The 17,548-nt window shown below is 42.8% G+C and overlaps 1 pseudogene; it reads right to left on the bottom strand.

Moving 5' to 3' along the window:
- Nucleotides 1-14,358, bottom strand: part of LOC104332536 (phosphatidylcholine translocator ABCB4-like) — a 38,276-nt pseudogene extending 23,918 nt beyond the window's left edge.
- Nucleotides 14,359-17,548: the final 3,190 nt, after the last annotated feature.

The following is a 17,548-nucleotide window of genomic DNA, read 5'->3' as shown; positions in this document are numbered from 1 at the left end:
GGGTTTCATTTACTTTCCACAGGGGGGTTTCTCCCATCTTGTTTAGGGAGGGTGTTACAGTAATTTTGGTGGTTTCTATGGGGCTGGTAGTTATCTCCGGTCCACTAATGATTAGATTGGGGCCAACTCCCTGAGGAGGATTTTTTATTTCTTCCTTTTTTATGAAAATTAATCCTCCTTTATTGGTCTCAGGCTCCAAGTATCTTATTCCCCACATTCTTCCGGATATCCAGCCTTGATCCGTGGGTTGGGTAACATTTAAAAAGAGGTATTTACAGTTTCCACGTCCTTGCCACCCTCGCGGTGGGATGCACCTGTATGGACCCCACTGGACCTTTAGGTATTTATCTGTGCCGCTGCCCGGTATCCATCCAGGGGCTATGGTCTCACAACCCCAGTGACTGCAGTAGTATTGATTAGGGTAGTTACAGTACCCCTTTCCAGGATTTGAGCTAGGGCACATATAAAATCCCATATATTCCCAGCATCGGGGCCTTGGGGCTAGCTGACATAGAGTGGAAGTAAAGCTTGGTTCCCCTGACATTATTTGGGTTGTGATAATCTCTTGGTTTTCGAATCGACTTAAAGTCCCCTTAAAAGGCTGGTGGTGTTCATTTGTTGAGACTATTAAGGGGCAGCATATCCAAAGTATTAGTACCTCTTTTAGGAGAACTGGTGGGTCGATGGTAACCATTTCTGTTTGTCCTATAGTGGGAAGTTCCAAAATCAATATCATACAAAGGCATCGCAGCCCCCTTTTGTGGAGGCTATTCTGCCGTTGTTTGGGTTCTGCCAGTGCGGAACTCTCAGGCTCGGACAGGACGCTTGCTGACTTGTCATCTTTTCTTGTCATCGGGGTGTATGGGTTACGGGGGTGTCCGATGATCCGGTCCTGTGAACAAAAACTCACAGTTTTCATTAGTTTTATTCTGGAGGTCTGGTTTAATGGACTTAAGCGGACACCACTTAACTTTACCATCTTTTTTGACAGCGGCATACCCTCGCCCTGTAAGGACTAACCTCCACCCTTGTTCCCACTCTCCCAGCTCATTTCTGATTATGACTAACGGGCCTTCTTCTAGTGCTCGAGTGGCCCAATGTTTCTGGGTGGGGCTGTTTACCTTTTCCACCCTGGGGAATTGATTTAGTGCTAAAAGAGCGGTAGCTAACAGGCGTGTTTGGTCTCCCGGGGGAATGGCGTTAGCAAAACCCTCTGTTTTCGCTAACACTTCTAATTTAGATTTTAAAGTCTGATTTGCTCGTTCGACTATAGCTTGACCTGTGCTATTATATGGAATACCATGTGTTAGGGTGATACCCCACTTCAAAGTAAATGTTTGGACTGATTTAGAGATGAAATTTGGACCGTTGTCTGTTTTGATCTGATTAGGGATACCGAGCCATGCCATGGCTGTCAACCAATGCTGAATGGTTGCTTTGGAGTCGGTCTTAAGGTGTTGTGTGGCTACAATTATTCCGCTATATGTATCTACGGTTACCGCTAGCCACGCTCGAGGTTTCAGCAACTGACAGAGCGTAAAATCTGTTTGCCACACTTCGGAGGCCTTGAGACCTCTGGGGTTGACTCCACTGGACCACAGTGGTGTTTTCTGACAGTGAGGACACATGGCTACTATGTGTTTCGCGTCGGTGACTGAGATCCCGCATTTTTTTGCTAGTGCTTTAGCTCCGATGTGGAGAGATTCGTGCAGCTGACAGGCATCTCTTAGCGTCCACACCCCTTTTGCAGCGGCATCTGCCTTGTCATTACCGATTTGGAAAAACCTTTTAATTGGGTTGTGGCTGTTAACGTGAATGACTGATATGGTGCCCTTTCGGGAGAAAAGTGCTTCTTCTAGCATTAGAGCTGCTGTGGATGTTGACACGCCGGGCCCCGACATGGCTAAACAAAGCTTGGCCACGAACATTGAGTCAGTCACTATGTTGAGATGCTCTGTTGGGAACAGTCCGCACGCTAGCACTACGGCCGTCGCTTCTAATTGTTGGACTGAAAGCGCACGATCGGTCATTTTGACACAGTGCCATTCTTCTCCCGATTGCCATACCGCCGCCGCTGTTGAGGTCACTGAGGATGCATCTGTGAAGACCGTTGGTCCTTGTTGGGGCCGGTCTATGATTTTTTGCGGGAGGTCGATGTTGACAACTGCCATCATTTGAGTCCAGGGAGGCTTTGCAGCGTAACTAACTTTGCTGCCAAATCCGACGAGAGCTATGGCCAGATACTCTGACGTTGCCACTGACTGCGCAGGGAGTTGTTTGCGGAAGGGTAGGTATATCCTGGCGGGTTCGATGCCTAGGTGTCTCAGGGTGAGTTTTCTGCCTTTCATGATGAGATTACCAAGGCATTCGACTCCTGGAGAGAATGCGCGTGATGGTTTTCCCTGAACTACCCATTGTATTGGTTGAGCTTTTTCAGGGGGGCCCTGTGCTAGTGCTCCCACTCCCCCCCCTTTTGTGAAGTGTACGTACAGATCAAGTGGCAGATTTGGATTCCATCTGGCAAGTGTGCTTGACGATACCTGTTGCTCGATAAAGTCGAGAGAGTTTGCTGCTTCTGTTGTCAGAGTTTTTTGTTCCCATGGGTTCTTTCCTTTTAAGAGATCATACAGGGGAGCCATGATTTCAGGAGGGATCAAGACAATGTTGCGGAGCCATTGTAAGGACCCCACTAACTGCTGCATATCATAGAGCGTTTTAATGTGACGGTGGATTTTTATTTGGAGGGGGGGTCACGTAAGAACTCGTGATCCCCACTCCTAAAAAGCTTACGCATGGTCCTCTTTTAATCTTTGTGCTCGCGATTTCGAACCCGTTTGTTTTCAGAGTTTCCGAAACTGTTGACACTAGCTGGTCCACCTGACTTCCCGACGGCGCGGCGATTAAGATATCGTCCATATACTGAATGATGGTCACGGTCGGATTGCTGTGTCGAACTGGTGTTAACGCCCGGTCCACCGCAATCTGGCAGATGGTAGGTGAGTTGATCATTCCTTGAGGCAGCACTTTCCACTGGAAACGTAAGTTGGGGCGTTGGCTGTTTGGAAACACAACAGAGAAAGCAAACCGCTCCTTGTCTTCCTCATGCAGAGGTATTGAGAAAAAACAGTCTTTAATATCAAGGACAGCACAGGGTTGTCCTTCCGGCATCATAGAGTTCATGGGTAAAAACGTTTGAACAGGACCCATTGGTTGGATTTTTTTGTTTACCTCACGCAGGTCATGGAGAAGGCGAAACCCCTCGCCGGTTCATTTGGGTATTACAAAAACTGGGGTGTTCCATGGGCTAGTGGAAGGCTCTATGTGACCTCGTTGTAACTCGCGGTCAACTAGCTTGAGAAGGGCATCCATTCGAGGCTTCGACAGGGGCCACTGCTCGACCCACACTGGGTCAGACGATTTCCACGTCAGTTTAATTGGTGGAAGTGGGTGTACGGCAGTGGCCCTTATGGTAAATTTGTCACCCTGGCTTTTAATAGGGTTAGAGCGTCCCTTCCCAGCAGGGGTGGGATTCCTGACATGACGTATGGGAAGAGGGTGATGGTTTTTTCTGGTCCTTTTTCAGTGTGAAGCGTGATTGCTACCAATTGGGCACTCTTTCGAGCTCGGGTTAATCCCCCGACTCCTCCCACCATGGGGGCGTCTTCCAGTTTCCAACGTGGCGGCCAATTTGTCTCAGGGATAACTGTAACATCTGCTCCGGTGTCGATTAAAAAAGGGATACTAATGGTGGTGCCGTTTGGGGTGTCATAGAGGGAGCAGATTCCCCACACTACCGGTGGGTTATCACACTTTACCGCCAGGGCCACCCTGGGGTCTCGCCCCCAAGGGGTGGTTCTTGCTGTCCCTGAGGTGGGAACGGGTTCGGCTGGACCATAGGTTGAACCATAAAATTGGTCGCTTCTCGAGGGGGTAGCGGGTTCGGAAGTGCCTCACCCCACTTGGGGTTGGCATAATTGGGCCGCCTGATGTCCCAAGTGGGAGAGTGCTGTGCACGGCCCGAGTGCCCTCTCCCCCTTCTGTTTCCCTGGTTTGTAGATTTGCATTCTTTGGCGAAATGCCCTTTTTTCCCACAGGCCCAACACGGTCCTCTGGGTCGATTTTGGCATGGGTCCCTCAACCGAGGACAGTTTGCTACGACGTGGCCTGCCTGGTCACATTTAAAACATGTCATCACGTTAGCTATTATGGTACGAACAGCCGTCTCGATCGGGGTTAGATGCTCTTCCTTCGCGACATGCTTAATCATGTCCGCGATACTCGACCCCGCTGATAGTGATCGCAGGATTTCTTTGGTTGTTGAATTACACTGCTGACGTAAACATTCTGCTATGACTGGGCCTTTTGCCTCCGCAGGCAAGGCTGATGAATCGACCGCTGCTTGGAGACGATCCACAAATTTTGTGAAACTCTCACTCTCACTTTGCTTTATTGTGGACCATGGCGATGGTTTGGCAATGACTCTAGAGGCCATGCGAATAGCTTCTCTGGCCACACGAATGGTTGCCATAACTTCATGGGCCCGCAGGCCCTGGCCTTGTGCCTGGGGACTAATCATTGTGGGATCTGTGCCCATTAACCGCTGCAGGCTGGAGCCATTCAGTGGATGGTCTGCCCCAGTTACTTGGGCCAGTTGCTTCGCACAGTTGTCCTCCCATTCTTCTTTAAAAATGATCATCCCTGCCCCATCAAAGATCAATCTACAAGTTTGTTTTATATCGAACGGGAGCATATCGTCTCCCCCGAAGACACCATCTATGAGGGCGGAGACAATGGCAGAATTAAGGCCTTTATCCGCGCTTGTATATCCTTAGGGTTTATCGGTGTGTGGACCCTCTGTCCCCCGTCCGTCACCCGGACCGGGAACGCTAGCGCGGCCGATGGGGCCCAGTCGGCACACGTAATCTTTATTTTCCTCCAGTCCGTGAGAGGGATTTCTCCCCCTTGCGGTTTCTCTTTAATTTGGATGGGGATATTTTGGCTCTTGACTTTATTTATCTTTGTTTTCTTCTCTTCTAAGTTTATATTAGTTATGAGCCACTCATCCCCGCTAGTGTTTGAATCGGAGTTGGAACTCGACTGACTGGTTACTTCCGGTCTCCAGTACCTTTTTGCCGAGCTCCGGCCCCCTCCCTATGGGCGGGCCGCTCCCCCCGCCCAGGCCCGCCCCGCCCTCCGCTCGGCGGGGTGCCCACCTCACAGGCGCACCTTTTGAAATGCACGCTCTGGTTGGCTCTCTGCCCCCCGCTAGCCCCCCTTTTCCCTTCTTGGTCGCTCCTACCGCTCCTCTCCCCCCTGTTCTCCTCCGCCTCCCCTTTGTGAGCGCTTGATAACTTCAGCGCTTCCTCCCTGTTTCCGCGAAAAGTATTTTCGCCCCGCCCTTCTCCTTTGTGCTCGGCGCCATCTTGGGGCGCATAGGGTGGTGGTGTGGCCCAGACTTTATCAGACTCTGTTTCTCTCGCGGCGCCCCTAGCCTCCTCGGCTAACCCGCCCCAGAAGGATTTAGCTTGTTTCTCTCCCTCTGTAAGCGGATCGGGGTTCGGGAGTTGAGGGGACGTGTCGCCCTCTTGCTGATTTTTAGGCTCAGCAGAGGCGTTATCGTCTGAGGGGTGCGAAGTCTGTGTGGCTGCCTCGATTCCCAATTTTGGGGTAGCTAACAAACAGTTCTTTGCCGCCTTCCAGGTCTCCTGCTCTTGTATAACTTTCTGCAGGGCCTGCACGACTTTCCTCCATGACTTAAGCTTTTTCCCACAACCCGAGGACATCGTTTCCTCGGCTAACGCTTTAGTGCACTTATCCCACACCTCAGGGTGGAGAATATCCACCGGCTGGTCAATGACCCCAATTTGCAAAAGCCTCGCAACTGCGAGCGTAAAATCTTTGGGCTTACAATCAATTCCCCACTGCTTATGTAATTGCGATACGACCTTCACAAGGGCTTCCATCCTCCTTGTTGGTCCGGGAGCGTCCTCCCCGCCGGGCTGGTCCTGCCGCTCTGGCCGCCGTTCACACGACTCCAGGCGAGTCTTTCCCGGGTTTCGGCACCACTTGTTGCCTTTGTTGGCGTGGCGACCTGGTTCAGGAACGGCACGGCAACCTACCCCCCGGCCGCTCGGGCCATCAGCTCGCAGACACCAACGTGGTGGACAGCAAATGGCGTTTATTGATAAGTAGCACAGTATTATATAGCTTAGGTTTACAGCGTCACTTCCGTCTGCTTACATCATGGGTTAGACGCTACTGGCTATCAGGAGAGGAGGGGGGGGCCTACATTTCCGTACAGCGCGACATCTTCCGACCGCCAGGCCCTAACTATCCACACTTAAGTCTTCACTGGTGTAAACTAAGGAACAGAGGAAATAGTCCTAAACATCAGCGAAAGGAAGGACTAACCTATAGATTCATATCCAGCCATTGCATACTAACAGTAATTGGTGTTCATGGTTACAATCCTTCCTTTAGGACAAGAGGAGTTGGCCTCAGGTTGCACCAGGGGAGGTTTAAATTGGATATTAGGAAAAATTTCTTCACTGAAAGGGTTGTCAAGCGTTGGAAGAGGCTGCCCAGGGAAGTGATTTAGTCATCATCCCTGGAAGTATTTAGAAGACCTGTGGACGTGACACTTACGGATGTGGTTTAGTGCTGGATTTGGGGTTTGGGTGGATTTGGTGTTAAGTTTACAGTTGGACTCGGTGATCTTAAACATTTTTTCCAACCAAAATGATTCTAGGAGTCTATTCTATGATTCTGTGATTCTATGATTCTATATATATAGTAATTAGATAAATAGTATTTCTAAGCTATATAAATATTATAATACAGTTTAATATAGGACTTGAAAGTAGAAGTTACATTGCCAAATCACTACAGATGTAGCCACTCTACAGGCAGCACTTTAAATTATTGATAGCTGAAAAGAAACATTAGCAATTAAGTGAGCATAGTCACACAAGATTTAGAATCCTTTCTCAGTTGTTGGGTTGGGCTTTTTAAAGAATGAAGATTGAAGCATATTTATTCATGCAAGCTTTGCAATAATTTCTTCTTCTTCTTTAACCTGGTCTTCTGAACTATCAGATAAAGCAACAGCTGGTAGAAGTTTGCATCCTCATTTATTGGCTCACATTCCAGTGTTTAGATGCTTGTCCAGTATCCAAAACTGTGTTAGGTCGAACTTTTAAATGTTGTGATACTGTACATAACATTTATGAATTTTAGTTCAGAAAAGAAGTCAGATGTTCAGCACTTTTGGATGACAGACGTGGCAAAGATACTTACAATGTCTATAATACTAAAGATTGCACAGGCAGTTGCTCTTGCATTGGCAAATGCCTCCAAACTTGGTGCAGTCTGTCCAACACCAAAAGCTCCAAGGGATACAGAAAAAAAGACCAAAAGAGAACTGGGAATCCAGGTGTAGGTACCCAAAGGGCTTCTTTTAGCCGCCTGAGCCGGGGAGCAGTGGCAGTTGGAGCATAAAGGGAAGAAGCAGGCCAGGGGACGGGGTGTATTTTTGATGGGTGATATAATCATTATTGAACTTAGAGTTTGAAAAACTCCTGCCAGTTTTTGTGGTCATGCTGGTTATCTTGAGACAAAAGATCAAAAAGATGGCAAGAATGATGTTCCATAGTACAATACAAATAAATACATGTGCATGACCTTGGTTTGTGACCTCAGTAGATATACTTGTCTTTTTACCCACTTGCCTGCCTTTTTTGTTTACAGCTCTCACTGGATTTATGAGGCCTGTAAGACCATACACTCTTTGTGAAAGGGACTGCATCTCTGCATGTTTTGTGACGCTTTTTGAAATGAATAGAAAAGAAGTGAAAAGAAAAAATTCAGCAGCAAAGATATTAAAAAATACCCCTAAAACCTCTTCAGTCACTATTATAAAAACAGCCAACATATGGAAACTTTATTCTCACCTTTCGATTTCTTTTTGCTGTCCTCCAAGTTTCACCACAGTTCAAATTACTGCCAGAACTTCTGCTGCAACATCTCCTGCTCTTGCATATGCAGTTAGCTCTTTGTTGGGGAATGCAGAATTTATCTGTGTAGAAACAAAATATTTTAACTGTCCCATTGAAACAAAACCAAAATGAGCTCAAGCTTTGTTCTGATGTCTATGAATTCTTAATTTATTATACTGAGTTTCCTATCTGCTCCATTTATACTTATTAAAGACTTCACATTTTATTTGCAAGGCAGCAATTTGATGAAGGGCATCACGACAATGTTTGCATTGCATAAAATATATTAGCTAGAACACTGCATGTTATCTGCTGCCAAAAAATGGGGTTGGATTTTCAGTTCTTCTATACTCATCATTACAGAAAGTTGAAGGAGCTGACTAAGATCCCTTACACTTAGAAACACTTGCACCACCACCGCCAGCAGTTCTGGTTTGTGTCAGGACACTCCATTGCCTGGCAAGCATGGGAACATTCATGCTCCTGACACACAGTAGGCTGCAGATGAAGTCATAGCAGAGCACCTACATGCTGTGAGGTATTAATGACTGTATGTATTAAATAGGGCTGGGATTTTCATCTTAGCTGAAAGGGCAAGGCTGGCCAGTGTCACTGAAGTTCAGTAATCAGTTGGTACTTGACACCCTGGTGCCCCTCTGAAGGTCTAGCTAAAAAGCAATCATATTTCTATAGCTGGATTCTATTTCTCCCTCAGAGAGGTCTGCATCTACTTCTTGTATGCTGTTTTCAATAAGTTACTGGGAGCTGAGCAAATGGCAAAGGGACGATTTGGAGCCAAGTTCATGGTGTGCTGGCTGCCCGCTGTGTCTGCCCGTGTCCTTGTGCTGACCCTGGGGTCCTGCCCTCCTCGCCTTGGACTGGCCCCATCACAGGAAACCTGGCTCGCTGCAGGCTCGTGCCAGAACTTACTGTCAGTTACCTGTGATGACCTCAGCTGTGCCATTTCATTTCTGTACTTCTTTATTTTTACTGACCGTACTCCATTACTTTGGTGGGACACAGAAGGGTAGCTGTGTCTGTGATAGGGGCATTACCCTTCTTCAGCGGTACCAGCATCATCACGCACCTATTCACACCATTCTCCGTGTGAGCAAGGTCTAAATCCAATACCAGCCAGATTGCATTTTCAAGTCTTACAAGTACCAAATGCGATTATAGAAGATATAGCTTACCAGTTTATTGAAAACTCCTGCTTTTTGCCTACCTTTGCCCAGAGAGCTGAAGAGAATCTCAGAACAGGACTAAGTCCTAGGATCACAAGTGTTAATTCCCACCCTTTTGTAAAACCAACTATAAATGCAGTGAAAAATGTAGCCACTACCTGAAAGAACATAGCCATTTCCCCCCCTATTCCTTCATTAATCTTGGAGTTATCACTGAAAAAAATAAATTACATCCAAACAAGTCGGGAAGTGTGGAAAAGACAGAAACGAACTCTTTGGATACAGTACACTTTGTCAGTGCTCCATCGTGTTTCTGACCCCTGCAGTTCAGCACAGCTGCAAGTTTGCAGCCACACAGGACAACGAGCTGCATTCTCCAACACCTCTGTTCCTCAGGCTCCATTCAAATGATCCATACACATGTCAGGACCCAGATAAATAACAGCATAGCTTACAGAGGAGTTTAATAAGAGAAATTAACATTGTTCTGATGGAAGCATTACAACTGATTTTTGATAATTAGAATTAATACTCATTTGGCAATTAACCGATATTTAATACTTACTCCACAAGTCTGGTGTTGAGTTTGCCTGCTTCATTTACATCTAACCATCCAATCTCCTGTCTCATTACAGCATGAAAAAACTCTTGGATGATTCTTTTTATTTGCCAGCCAGCAACCAGTGTCCAAAATGAAACTTGAATGTAGGCAGCAAAAAGAATGCCAGCTCCTATTCCAGAACAATGATATGCATATCTGAATGGAAACAAAAGGGTTGGAAACTGAATTAATTCTATTCCAAACAGCGCTAGCTACCACTTCTCTTTCCTTGGTATCATGAATATTTTTAAAGTTCTTCTAGAATAAAATTTCAGTTGTTATCTTTTGCTAACTTGTTATACAACTTCCACAAAGTAACACAAAATTTTTTAATTTAAGAAGTAATGGCTCAAAATCCATGAAGACATAGATTAAAAAAACAGGCTTATCATGACATATTTACTCTTAGAAATAATTTCTACAATGAATGACATTTAAGAGAGGAGTTTTAAAAATATTGAAGTGATGCAAAAAGAAAAGTAAGTTGTGTTTCAGGATATCCATTTAAGTTTAATGAAGACAGAGACATTGATCTTTAATTGTTTGCATGCTACCATCATTCAACTATTTTGTTTAGTCGTCTTTGAGAAATGTTAGTTTGGTTTAAAAAAAAATGTGTACATTCCCAGGGAATAATTTAAAAGAATTAATGTCTAGGTACTGTCCATACAATTACAACAAAATAAGGCTCCAAACATACAAAAAAAGAAAAAGCAATAAGGAAAGTTATTCTAAGTACTTTTTTTACAAATGAATGCCAAAGATTTTTTATTCACTATTATTAAATATATCCTATTTAAATTGAAAAATATTAGTACATTAATGAATAACTTAAAATTATATGAGTAGCTGAATGTTGTTCTTAATTGTTGTCAGCATAATAGGAAAAATACAAAAAGCAGCAAAACTGGGGAAATCCCAGAAGTTATGTGTTTCTTCAAACATTTAGTCTATGCTAAAACACAACAGAATGATGTTAATTTTGGTTAAAAGTCCTTAATAATGATGGTTATTGTATCATGTCATTAGTAACAATAAATTGGAAAATAAAAATATATGATAATGTGAATTCTTTGTTCAATGACAAATCTTAAGAAAGGTATAGCTCTGATTTTGCAAGCTTTTTTGCATGAGAAATATACTCAAAGTTTGTGTTTAGATTCCAGTTCCAGAATTGAGCCACATAACTTTGATATCAATAATTCTTAATTTTTACCCCATGCAGAATTTGCCATCTGTGATTCCATACTCCAAAGAGCAGCCCATCCCGCCTTCCTCACAAAACAAATACCCTCCTCTGAGGTTGAACACAAAGACTAGGGTTTTCTTTCCACTTCAGAAAGGACCATGAAGAAAAATGAGCTAGGGCTTAAAAATAGTGGAAACAGAAGGAAAACCTGAGAAGGACAAAGGATGACAGGAGAAGAGATAGGGCACAGGTAGGCAGAGCGAGAAAAAGGAACAACTCCTCTGCACCCACAAACCTGCAAACTGCTCAGACGATGACACCACGTGCCTGCACAGCCTGTCTCTGAAAATAACTAGTGCTTAGCACGTTAGAAGACTGTGAAAAAACATTCTTAGATTAACATGAAACAGCTTGTCAGTGAGATAGTGTAATCAGACCAACTGTTGTATCTCAGTCCCTATTTCCATTTTATCTCATCAGAAAATGTTAAAAATGCATGACTATAGTAAGTTCTTGGCCTAATTGATATTTTTTAGTTGTGAGCACTGCAGATTTGTTGGGCATATAGAAAGTATTTATTCTATCAGTTTTAAATTTGGTGTCTCTCAGCTTCAGTCTGTTCTTTGTTCTTATGGAAGAAAAGGATACCAAAGAGTACTTGATTTACTTTCCCAATGGCAATCATTATTATTACTTGGGTGACATTTAGGTGGCTATTCCCCCATGTTTGTTGTGGTAAAGACTGAATGAAAACTGAAAACCTGGAAATTTAATGTAACCTCCATTATGCGTGACTTCATAATCATCCCATTTTGTTTTATTTCTGGTAGAGTACAAGGTGTTTGAGCAATGTCTTTCAGAATTTTGCTTATTATCAACAATTTTTTAACGTGTGATCCTGTGCAGTAAGAACATGGCATGAATAAATGTCTTGCCTAACAAGTTGTTATGAGCTTTTGACATTGATGGCTTTGCGTGGGGGAGGAAGAAAAGGAATAAATTCTCTGAGTTACAAGAAAATGCATCTCACTTTCTTTCATAAAACTGGATCCCAACTTCTCTAGCTGATATAGTTCTGTAAAAACAGCATCCACAGTTATCCTACAGCTACTACGGTCTCCTAGGTACAGTCCTTTAAAAAATTTATATACAAATAGAAAAAATGTGGTTCAGAGACTGCAAGTAATTAGGTGACTTTGCTAACTGATTTGGTGTCATTTAATTATGGAGGACACAAAGTAGTTTTGGGGCTTTGCATGTGGTCAGTCCCAACATTTTGGGGATTTGTTAGGCATTAGTCAGACATTTGTGGTTTCGATGAAAAGGAGAAAGCCACAGAGCAGGAAGTTTGGAATCTCTGTAGAAGCCCTTGCAGAGCTGGCACAGCACTTGCTCAGTCGCAGGAGATCCCGCTCCCAGGACCTCCCTCAGGACCGGGGAGGGTGGCAGCCGTTTATGCATTGGCCTGTGCCTTACTCTCTTATGGTGGTTACATACAGAGAGAGGAAGGAAAGCAGCAGAGAAAATGAAAAAAGGTGAACAGAAAAGTTGTGGTAAGAAGAGAAGAAGCCAGCTTTGCAGGCAGGTAAAATGGGAGCCAGAGAGTGCAAGGGGAGGATGAGGAGAGAAGGAAGGGGGCAAGGAGGAAGAGCAAGAGCAGGAACACATCTAGAGAGAAAGGCATGAGAACTGTCATGGGAGGAGAACGAGCTATCCTGATACACGAGAAAAGGAGGAATAACCCTCCCTCTGAGCTCCTGGCAGGAAGGTTGTAGGTTTGCTGGAGCCATCTGGCACATACCGGGATTAGAGTGGGAAAATACAAGATGCCTCTGACTCATAAAATGGTGCTAGACTAAAGACATAACAAATCCAGAATTCCTTCAGTTGTGTTACATATTTATAGCAAAAATCTTGGGCTAAATATTAGAATAATCTTTAGAGGATAATTGCTTGAGATCTCTGTTACAAGCAAAGAATAACCATGAAGTGAAAGACCATTTTCCTATGATCTGATCATTTCTTCTGGCAACTCTCCCATCAGAGCACAAGAAAAACCTTCTATAGAAAAGTTCACTGACATATGGTTCATTATAGAAAAAATTGCTAAAGATAAAATTAGAGGAAAGCATGTTAATTATTTTTGTTAAATTACTTCATAACAATTTCCTTCTGTAAACTCCTATCCCAACAATGCTGAATGAAGAATAAGAGCAGCTACCTAGCACTCTACCTAGCCCCTGACGGTGTTTAAGGGTTCTGGAGCTGTGAAACTCATTAAAAGCATTTTCTGAAACCAGAAGTGAACATGCTACCTGTAACATAACAAACAGTTTTAAAAATAGTTAAATTCATGTACTCTACAATTCTAGGCTGAATTCCACATTTCACATACAGTATTTACTCTGGAATGTGTGCTGGTTTTATGAATATTTATAAAACCAATACACTGGAGCTATAAAACTCACCTTCTTTAGTAGTGTTCCAGAATACTTTACAAATGTAGGTTCATAAGTAAGTAAAGATCAGAAAATTAATGAATATGGTATTAGGCACTTCCTTCCAATTGCCCAGGGGTCATGGTTTTATTTAATTAATTCTTGTTGCCAGAGGTTAAAGGTGTAATTAAATTGTATAAGGATTCATCTACATGTGAAGCTAATCAGGAAAGAGCAATTCTGGAATGTGCGTTTTGCACTTTAATTTCAGCATAAATGTGCCTTATTCTGGTTTGGCTCTGCAGTAAGAAGCGATTGTAACAACTTTTCAGAAATACGTCCTGCACTTCATATTTACACTTGGTTCAAACCTAGATTAGTTTTCTGGTGCACATACTGCTTAATAGAAGTCAAATGATGAGACAGATGTGGCAGCACTTAAGAGTGACTCTTTTGGGGATGCTTTGAGGAATATCATTATACCTCTGTGCATGTGATGCTCATCCAAATATTCAGACGGAGTGATGAACTCCTTTTGCAATCTATGCTTGACAGGTAGGTTAGGTGATTAAAATAAGCATAACGCTCTTTAATGAAGAGCATTTACCTGAACCATGCAACTGTATGAACACAGTGTTCGGTTCTTCCCCCTCTGCACATTGTCCACTTCTCTGTCAAGGAACAAAATGGTGCTGGAGAAGTTGTGGCAAATAGCATGGAGATCTTTGGAGAAATTCCATATGCAGGTAAAGTGAACGAGGCTCCCACAGGTTTTGAAGAAAAGGAGAAAGGCAAACAAAAGTGAATCTCTGGTGCATCTTTTTGAAGTCTAGTAACTGATATGCTCAAACTCAGCAGCAGAAAAGCAATTTTTCTGATAATCTCATTCTTTTATCAGTCTGAAAGACATTTGCTAATCTCAGGAGAAATAAAGTCATGTAACACAGGATCATCTTCTTTTACCTCCTAAAACATTTCTCTAAGACCCACATTTTTTTATAATTCAAGAACAGAATTTTACATTTAGCTGACACAAATAGAGTAAATGTGTATTCCTTGGATGATCTTTCTCTACCCTAGGGGGAAGAAGAGAAAGCTTTCTTTAGTGAAAGAAAACTCATATTTAAATGAGAAGATATCTTGTTCAAATGACAGAAGTAAGCTTGTATTAGGAGCCTTTTTTTTCCCTTGGTTCAAGTAAGTGGACCTATAATCATAGTCTTTGGGACACTTTAATATCCTTCTAAAATACACAGAAATTAGTAAATATTGAAATACCTAATAACTTTCGTGCTGGGTTGTATATTTTTTTATATTATTTACTGCATCTGATTTCTTTTAATAACTGGGGTTTGGTTACATATTTTAGTTTACATATTTAGTTTTGTTTCAGAACAGCTTCTGACTTCAAGGCATAGCGTGGTACATTTTACCTTTATCTGTTTCTTTTATTATTTCTCATGCATCCACTTATTTAACTCCTTAACCCTTATTGTAATTCTTTAAATCCTTTAAACCTGGCATTTCAGTTAATTAGTGAACTGTTTGTAACAGCACAGGAGACTGGTTGAAAGAAATACAGAACTGGTCAAATTAAAGCCCTGCTGTTTCTCATGACAGTGAGCGGACCAGTGACCCATCTGGCCCACAGCATAGGAGCAAACTTCTTCACTGGGAATAAATAGCTTGAAAAGAGCTGCTATTCTGCCCTTTATTTTTTCCAAATCAAAATCTTTTTTTTTTTATTGCATAAAAGCCATATTTCAATGACACTAGCTGGCACCTACAACAGTTCTTACCTGGATAAGTAATGCTTTCTGAAGTAATAAAGCTATCTGTTGTGTCACCAAAGACGATCATCATAAGGGGGAGACCTGCTCCATGGAGTATTGCCAAGGTAGTGTCCACCACCGTGAGGAGTTCATTCCACCAGTCAGATTATAGAAACTGAAAGTGGAAACAGAACTGTGCTGAAAACTTCTCTAATTACAGCAAACACATTTGAGTGGCAATACAATGTTAACAGTGCAGAAGGAAGCAGTAAAAAGTAAAATAAGAAAATTTTAATACGTAAAACTGTAAGATTGTAACATAAACCATTAAGTTCTTAATAATTGTTTTCAGAATAATGGCTTTCATAAAACTTGAATAATAATAAAGTATTAAAAACTTAAGTTTAAACAAATTTTGCATTTTATTTAACTACATCAAACTGGAATTTAAATTTATGACTATAATTGAAAATAAAAAAATAAAATCTAAGAATATAGTATCTATAATAATTTCTCTACTTTTACAGTATCTTAGATAGGTCCATACTTGGGGCTGGTGGGTATTTACCACTGTAAGAAGTTTCAAGGTCCACGTTTTTAAAGCTATATAAAAATGATGTCTACTGTATTGTTTCTATTTTAACTTTATTAATACTTCTCATGAAACAATGGTCATAAAAAAACCAAATATAATTGCATACTAAGGGGTGTAAGAGTTTTGTCTTACATTTTATTGTACACAAGTATACAAGTGGAAAAAAATGACTCTGGGTTTTAGTCAGCTTACTGAAGCCAAAAAATTTCTTACATTCAGCTACTGGACCTGCATGGAGGCAGGTGCTATGGGCTGTCGTGTCGCAACAGGGACATCAAAACAGGCTCTCTGTTCATAATAACTGTGAGATACCTTATCCTCCTTGTAGGGGGGTTGTAAATCACTTCTCATGTCCTGGAAGGGTAGTGCCTAGGAACGGTCAGGTCAAAGCAGCTTGGTCTGGTCCCCATGCTCCAAACGAGGAAGAAGAAAAAGAGAAAAAGGGTCAAAAATGTCTTCCTTGTTGCATAATAATGAGTCCTTGAGTAAAAATATATCTGTGGATGTGTAACAGAGTGGATATGTTCAGCATCCTCTGGCTTGTACAAGGCGCCCGTGTCAGTGTGCCAGTCTGGGGTACCCCAGGAGATGCTGGTTTGAGCACGATATGTCTGGCCCTGCTGCCAGAAAATAGGCGCGAGTGCTCAGGCCAGTTTGGGGATGTGGTTTCCAGGGCCACTCAAACCCAGAAGAAGAGAGGCTCAATGGGTTTTCCTCCCCCAGCCCGCAGTGATGGTCTGAAAGGCATGGCTATGAAACAAGCGTTTATATGGAGGAAGCTGTGCATTTTGGCATGTAGGCAGGGTCCACAGTGTCCCCCTTTGGCACCTTTGGGTTCTGCTGTGGCTGTTAAGTGAATGGAGTTGCCCTGCTCTTTCAGGTGGGTCAGAGCAGTTAGTGCTTCTTTTCCTCTGTGTGGGAAAGCAGGAATTACCAATGATGTGTGTTGTTCTTTCCTTCTGTGTACGAATTTTTACCACTAGTTTCCTGCAGGTTTTCAGAAAATGGGGAGGAAGATGTAAGCTCTGCTGAATGCAGTGCTAGCACTGGGAACGTGGAGAGTGCAGTGCTCATTGTCATCGCTTCTGTATTGTGCAGTAGTGGGGTTTTTTTGCTTCCTCTGAGGGGAAGAAGTTTTGTCTTAAATGCTGGAATTATCCGTCAGGAAGTGACAGGGCATTCGTTTTCCATAGGTGTTTGGGAGGCGGGAAATCTTTTCACTTAAAAAAGAAAATTTTTTTCCCAAAGCTACCTCAGATTCTGCTAGACGTAAACTGGACTTAAACCTGAAAAAATCCCCAGTCTGCTACTAGTTAAGCATGAAATTGAATAATTCTGTTAATACAGTTGTCAATGACACTGAAATAGTACAGAAGTTGTGCTGGTATTTCCTTTCCTTTCCTAAAAATGTTGAAATTATTCCCCCTGAACCAGGTGTAATATTTCTTACTGGGTACGTGGGTATTCTGAAGCGTAACATTTGCAATATGCTTTAAGTATTTAGAAACAAAAGCTGTGGATGAAAACAATAATCCAAAACTTTTGTTGACTTAATTTGAGACAGAAGTTCCTTTTACTTGCATTAATATTCTGATGCTTTGCTTTTGGAAATCACGAGGCAAACACCTAAAAAGAGGGGTTTCCTCTATCCACAAGCAGGAGACAGCAGGGGATTACAGGCAGGAGGACTGCACCTGCTATTCTGATATTTGTAGGTGATAGTGTGAGAATCATAGTCACGGTCAGCATTTAGCTCTGGGAGCAGCTACACACAC

The sequence above is a fragment of the Opisthocomus hoazin genome, chromosome 4 (genome assembly GCF_030867145.1).
Source record: "Opisthocomus hoazin isolate bOpiHoa1 chromosome 4, bOpiHoa1.hap1, whole genome shotgun sequence".
NCBI classification, from domain to species: domain Eukaryota; kingdom Metazoa; phylum Chordata; class Aves; order Opisthocomiformes; family Opisthocomidae; genus Opisthocomus; species Opisthocomus hoazin.
Note: the sequence above shows the minus strand (reverse complement) of the source record. Positions and strands in the feature narration are given on the sequence as shown.